Below are 7,171 nucleotides of genomic sequence, written 5' to 3'. Positions count from 1 at the left end.
GCGTAACTGGAAATCCCATCTAATTGCCACGGCCTTTCAAAGGTGATAGGAAACAACACAATGGCATTAGCTAGCTTCCTCAGCACCTTTACAAGCATCTCCAGCCCAGCCCTAAGGACTTCTAAACATCTGATTTGCTAAAGTAGCCCTTATCCAACCTTCCTCTACAGTTGGTAGTAGTGTCGTCCAAACCTTGCCACTAGGCATAGAGGTCTGTGAGGCCTCAGGGATGACCTTACTAGTAAAGAACAAGGGAAAGAGGGCTTGAGTATCTTTCCTGTGGTTCTTAGGGTTAGTATGCTTGAAATTAAATTTATTTAGATTGTTTTCTCTACCTCTGGTCGTAGACAGCTGTAACAGGCTGGAATTGGTGTGAATGGAGAATGAATGTGAATGTCTGAGCATGGGGGCACTGGATAGCAGCAAAAGGGCTCTCGGCATTGACTATGCTAATGGCACCCAAATTAGCAGGTCATCAAGACTTCAGCACATCTATGTGCAGTTTCAAAAGACATCTAGATCTGGAAATAAAAAGAGCTACAAAGAAATCCTGATGACTCACAGAGGTGGGACAGGATGGAGATACTGATCCCTTTCAGCTGCTCAAGGCTACTTGTAACAGTATTTCCCACAAGCGCTTATGTTTATCTTTTTGCAGAGAGCAAACTGGTCTCAAGGCCTAGAGTTAGCCAGTTATGTTCCTTTCAGTCATGAGTCCTGTTCAGTATAAACAGACTCCCACAGTCTCGGTGGAATTTTCCGAGTGTACCTTGCTGTACGGATAACCTGAGATGCTTTTTTGAGTCCTGTCCTCTATCCTTCCATCGATCTTCAGAACAGAAAGCTAATATATTTTTTTAATAGTGTATATTTTACTGCTTTGAGTTGCCATTTCTGACAGCAATTTTATCATCCACCTAGCCTTGTTGTGCACATTGATTTATCTAAACCGAAGAAGGGAGAGGAAATAATCCTCAGAGTTCTTTCCAATACATATATTCAACCAGTCCTAAAAAAACCATGGAAGCAGGTTTGGACAGTAGAATAAAAAAAAACCAATAAATATTTTACTGCTATTTGGTGCTATTTACAGTCTCTCCAAACTACACGCTGGGAATGTTCTGGGTAGATGTGGGGACTCAAGAGGAAAAATATTTACCAGGTAAAGAAACAGGCTGATAATAACAGATGAGACAGAAACCTGGTGAGCAAAACAGAAACAAATCTCAAGCTGAAAAAGAATGCTGGGAGGTCACATTACAGAAGAGAAGGCTTAGAAATAATAAGCAAAAGCTCAGGTAGAAATGAATACAATCAGACTTATTTACTAAAAAACAATGAAAATACAAACTGACAATAAGTTAATGTAAAGTCAAATAAGTGATGGTCACCAGATTATTGGTAAATTGTCCAAAAAGCATTTGATTCTGCAAATGCTGTGAAAAGAAACAATCATTCTGAACAGGTTTGAGAGTAAAAATCCAAGTGTCTTCTCTTGATTAGGAAAGTTACTCATATCTGCACTCAAATTATAAAAAGAAAGGGGAAAAAAAAAAAAAAAAGAAAAAAAAAAAAAAGTAGTAATTGCTACCTTCTAGTTCTCTGGTTTCACGTGCTGATAAAATCTCACATGAAGGTGGAATTTTATAGGCTTTATATTTGCCAAGATGAGAGGATCAGTTTAAGAACCCTTTCTCAGTTGTTGCTGAGTTACGGAAGTTTATGTTTTGAGGAGGGAAGGTCATTGGCTCAGGAGGAAACTATACTAAATATTTTAAGTGGTCCCATATTCCCAACCCCTAATGGACTAACTATGGGCCATAGACATTATCTCAGTCCAGTAATGAAATTGGAACTGAGAGAATGGATGTGAATTAAATATTTTCCTTATCTGATGAGAGTATTAGCCCTTATGATCTTGTTATTGATTACCAAGAGTCTAGATATCTCTCAAATGAACAAATTGCCTGGTAATAGGCTAAAATGCTGCTAAAATGACAAAATCTCTTTCAATCAGTGAGAGGGAGCAGTCATTAATTGCAAACCAGAGCTCTAGATCTGAAAAGAACTTTCTAATTATGTCTCCTGATTTTAGATTATTTTTTCAATCAGCATTGTCACCAGTATTGCAGAAGAATTTTTATTTTTTTTCTGCAACGCTTAAAGGGTGAAGTAGAAATATAAAATAAGTCTTGAAAAATACAGAACGTTCAACAAATGTTCATTGCAGCTGAATCTCCTATTCACATGGAAGCTTTGCTTAATGTTTTTTAAAATCTGCTGAATTCTTTATGGGAACAAAGATGCCATTCCAGCTAGAAGATGTTGACTAGGCAGAATGTGGTTGGATTTTGTTTATTTCAAAAATAAACAAAGACTCAATCTGTTTACAGAAGATCTGGAGGCACATTCAGAGATACCAAATCTGAAGGAAAACAATGGCAGAATGAGTGAATAAAGTATTTCAGGAAGCACTTCGATTTCTATAATCTGTAGTAAGGAGCCAAACAGCTTGCCAAGGACACAGTCTTAGCCGTGCTGGAGGAGCAGGAATCTTTCTATCTGATTGAATATTACTTGGCACATCAGTTAGATTACAACAAAGTGGTGGTTTGTTATGTTTTACAGCTCAAGGACATTTGAGAGTAACACAAAAACAGTTGTGGAAATTAATACATTAGAGATTAAGGTGGTCAGAAGTATGTTAAAAACTCCCCAAGAAACAATCTTGCAGATCATGATGTGACTGAGTCACTCATCTAATCTACTCTGAGCATACTTCACTATAATTTTTTAGCCGAAATTGATTGCCAGACTGTAGAAGTCCAGACATATTATTAAATTTTAAGAAGGCTTTAATTGTGACAATTTTGCATACCTAGTGAAGTCATAATCAGTTCATTTGTAGTTCAAACTGTCTTCAAACGATCAATGTTACCATTCTTGGTGTTTAATGAACAGCAGCATTACACAACCAGTCCATACACTAAAAATAATTTGCTTGCCATCTTTCTTCTTCAGTTTTCAAGCAATGTAAGAATTCAACACATTTCAACACAGAAGTTACAGCTATGGAGATGACTCACTGAAAAAGGCTATCTGAGAGTGGAGTACAGATAATTTCATTGCCATATGGAAAAAAAAGATCCCAGTATGTACACAATCTTTCTTTCATCTTCTCTGAATCTCAGTAAATCTCTAAATCCACCCTTACGTAGAGCAGAGACAGTCAGTGCTTTGTGTCTGCTTAATCCCTCCCTTCCTTCTAGACAGGAAACAACAACAAAAAAATTATAGTCAGGAGATTATGAGAGTCACTACTGCAAATGACTAGCTTTCATCTTATAACAAGCATGCTGACCAAGTGTGTGAAAAACATAGAATAAAATTCACAAAAAATATAATTTGGACATAATAATTTAGCACATAGTTGTGATCACAGCAAGTATTAAAGACTGCCTCCTGGGGTGTGCTTGAATATGTTTTCACCAGGAGAAAAAAGTTCTTACTTGTAACAGGAACTGTTAGGATGAAGTCTCCCTATTCAGGCTGGTAGAGGTGTTCTGATGGATCAGTTGTAATCTTCTCAGTGGCTGTAAAGTAATTGTTGCATTAAAAATAAGTACTAACTTTAAGAATATTTTTTTTCTGTCTAAATAAGGAGCTAAACCCCTGTTAGCTCATAATATATAGAGCTGCTCTTTACCAGAATGAGCATGGTCCAAAAAAATGCTGTTAATAATTATTTATAATTGAAATAATTTGCCCCTTTAAGAAAACATTTGCAATAAGAACAAAGAATATATATGACCTTATGAAGAGACAAGAAGAAAGTGGCCAGAGTTTTTACTTCAAGCTGGTTCTAGTAGTTTTAGTAGCTGTTGATTGAAAAGTGGAACAAGCAATCACTCAATCAGAGGCCAGAGCCCGAGTGAATGGGAGATTATATTCTCATGATCTGTGACTAGCAGAGAGTAATAAAAAGCTTAGTGAATGTGTGTGTCGCGTGTAAATACAATGTCAGATGGTTTGTGGTAGATTGAAATGGCTGCTCTGAGGTCACAGCAAGCAGACTGTTTCCTGGAATTTCTGCAAGCAAGTTGCACATCCTGTAAACAGGAGCTCTCTAGATCCTGGCAAGTACTGCCAGGTACCGTGAGCAACACGGCATCTAATAAATAAGATCATTCGGCAGAGGCAGAGACAGCAAGTCTGAAATCATCCCGAAAGTTGAAGGAGATATGGAAACTACTGCTGAGAAAATCAAATAACAGGTATTTTGTCTTTGTCGCAATTGTTTTGTTTTGGTTTGGGCAATAGGGTAAAAAGCATTGAAGACGTCATCCTCCGTTACAAGGTCATTGGAAACAGACCGTCTTCCTACTTTCAAACACAACCTTGGGCATTTGGCATTATAGCTTACTACAAACAGCTGTATTTCTCAGGGAAAAAACAAGTGAGAGCAAGATTTCATTCATTGCTTACATCTTCAGAAACTGTACATACAGTTCATTTTTGTTCCTGTTTGCTTTGCAGACTGTAGTACTTTGTCTGCAATATGTTGAGCTTCCATGAGCACTGGCGTTGAATGAGCTTTCATGATCTTCCTTGAATCTGGACTTTTTTTATTCCTTTATCTGCTCTCATGGTGAAATTGGGAGAATTTTGGTTAGGGGTGGGACCAAAAAGTTCTGCATTCAGTGAAGTCTGTCAGCTTTCTCTGATATGATCTGATATGTCATATTAGTTACTATTTAGCTACTACTTCATGAGGTTTAGCAGTTCTTTTTAAAATGTTCATGGTAGTTAATAGGAAACACAGAGAAGGGCTCAACTAAAAGGTAGACATCTAAATCAGAAATAATCAACTCCTAATTCTTTTAGAATCAATAGAGAAAAATGAAAAAGTTGTCCCATTTCTTACTAAAATAAGTATCTAAGATTAGACCACTTTTCTTTTTAAACACTTCACTGGCAATAAAGGAAGACTTGCAAAACTATTTTAGCCATTTAACTGCTAGATTTCTAAAATAAGTTGAACTAGATCCTGCTGTACATGTCTTGCCATTGAAAAATAAAAGCTGAGAAGGGAGTAAAGGGAAGGGGAGGAGAGGGAGAGGGAGAGGGAGAGGGAGAGGGAGAGGGAAGAGGAGGAGAGAAGAGGGAGAGGAGGAGGAGAGGGGAGGGGAAGAGGCAAATCAACTTCCAGAAAAAAAGAATGATCTTTTGTCTCTTATCCACTAGGGAATGACCCACAGGAAGTGATCCCAACACTCTTCTATATGCCTTATTTCATGTCCCTGGACACAAGAATCCAAATAACTTTTAGGCCTTATTGGAGTGATATACCTAGAAAACAACCACAAAAGTAAATACTTACAGCATAAAAGAGTTGGAACACACATCCAGTAGCAATGGGTAAAACTTCCCTAGTGATTTGCTATCTGCTATCATATTTATGCTGCAGTTAGTTCAGAGAATATCTTCAGAACCAACCTTGAAGCACTAAAGAGGTAATCAGAGAAGTATTTGGCTCCAAAAATGTATTCCCAGTGGGATTAGCTGTGCTAACACCAGCAGTGTTCACCTTCACCTGGAACCAGCGTTTGTGATCATTCAATACTGAAAGTTTCGATACCACTCCAGGACTGGACCCTTCTACACAGTCTTGATATTTTTGTAATCTGAAAAAAAAGAAAAAGAAACTCAGGAAACAGCTACAAGAGAAAAAAATTAGGTTGCTAATGCCTCCTGAATTATAAAGGGTTGAGGAAGATGTGACACCTATCTAGAGCTACTGGAGCAATATTGCAGCAAACCATGAACTATGGCAGTGGGCATTGCTCCTTAAAGCAGGGCGGTTGCCTTGTCCTGGGAGTTTTAAACTGGGAAGAAGAGCACAATATGTGGTGTACTTCTTAAATTCTAAAAAAAATTCCCCCATTTAGATCTAACAGATGGCCTGAAAACTTACACTGAAATAAGGGGGCTAGTGAAAAATTAAAATAAATATTGTGAAGAAAATAAAAAGCTAAAACGCCTAGCACTAATCCTCACTAAAATCTTAATACAGCATTGAGTCTTGAAAGAATGTTTCTGTCCCATAGTGACCCTGCCTTTGAATGGCCTGGACCCACCAAAAGCAAAGTGCACAGCTTTGACATGTTTGCATTGGAACAATTTCCTAAGAAGTATCAGTAACAATCTCTTTGTTTAAATGTCTGGACCAAAGTCAGGAAAGATAAATTTATCCTGCACTTGCCATTTAATAATCTCACCATGGTGTTTTCTAGAAAGGGTTAAAATTTCAGCCTAGAGAAAATTGAAAATATTACTTACATTTGCACTAAGAACATACTCATTTTTGTGTCCAGCTTTCTGAGAGATCTACAATAAGTTCTACAAAACCAATAAAAAAGGCCAGTTTAACTGAGAATATTATTCATCAAACTGTTTGGAACTTGTGAATAAAAAATCTGCATCTATGAAGGGTTATTTCTTCTACAATATTTTGCATTGCATATGTCTTTGTGTTGCTGAAAAAAAAAAGGTAATATTTTATTTTATTAAAGTACAACAAACTGAACTGAGATTTAATAAAAATGTTCAGAATTGCTTAGCTGTAAGAATACTAGCCTTGAGTTGAAAACACAGATAGAATAACTAGGAACAGGTCATGCCTTTAAACTACATATTTCTATAAAATCCTTTATTCAGTGGAAAAAAAATCACATCTGAATAGACAAAGATGGACATTACATGTCAGAGAGACCCTTACACTTTATATTAAAAAACCCCCACAGTTTACTTAAAAAAAAAAAAAAAAAAAAGGATTTTGATCAAACTCTGGGGGAGAATTTCACCATTTTGCAGAGAACAAGAAAGATCTGACAAATTATAAAAAATTGTAAAGCCTCTAGCATCACAAATTACTATTGTACATACCATGTGAGATGATACTTGTTTATTTTCTTTGCCCAGATTTTACCATTCTTCATTTGTTCTCTGGAAATTATACTTTTATTTCGTCCTATTGTCATGTTCTAGAATACTGTGTAAAGATTCAGTGTATGCAAAACAGATAAGTTGTACCAACTACCATCTTGATCCTTCCCTCAACCAAAGTCTAGTAGTAGGGATGACTTTTCTGAGTAGCACAGAATAATGGGAG

The sequence above is a fragment of the Athene cunicularia genome, assembly GCF_003259725.1.
Source record: "Athene cunicularia isolate RWA chromosome 4 unlocalized genomic scaffold, athCun1 chr4_part1, whole genome shotgun sequence".
NCBI classification, from domain to species: domain Eukaryota; kingdom Metazoa; phylum Chordata; class Aves; order Strigiformes; family Strigidae; genus Athene; species Athene cunicularia.
Note: the sequence above shows the minus strand (reverse complement) of the source record.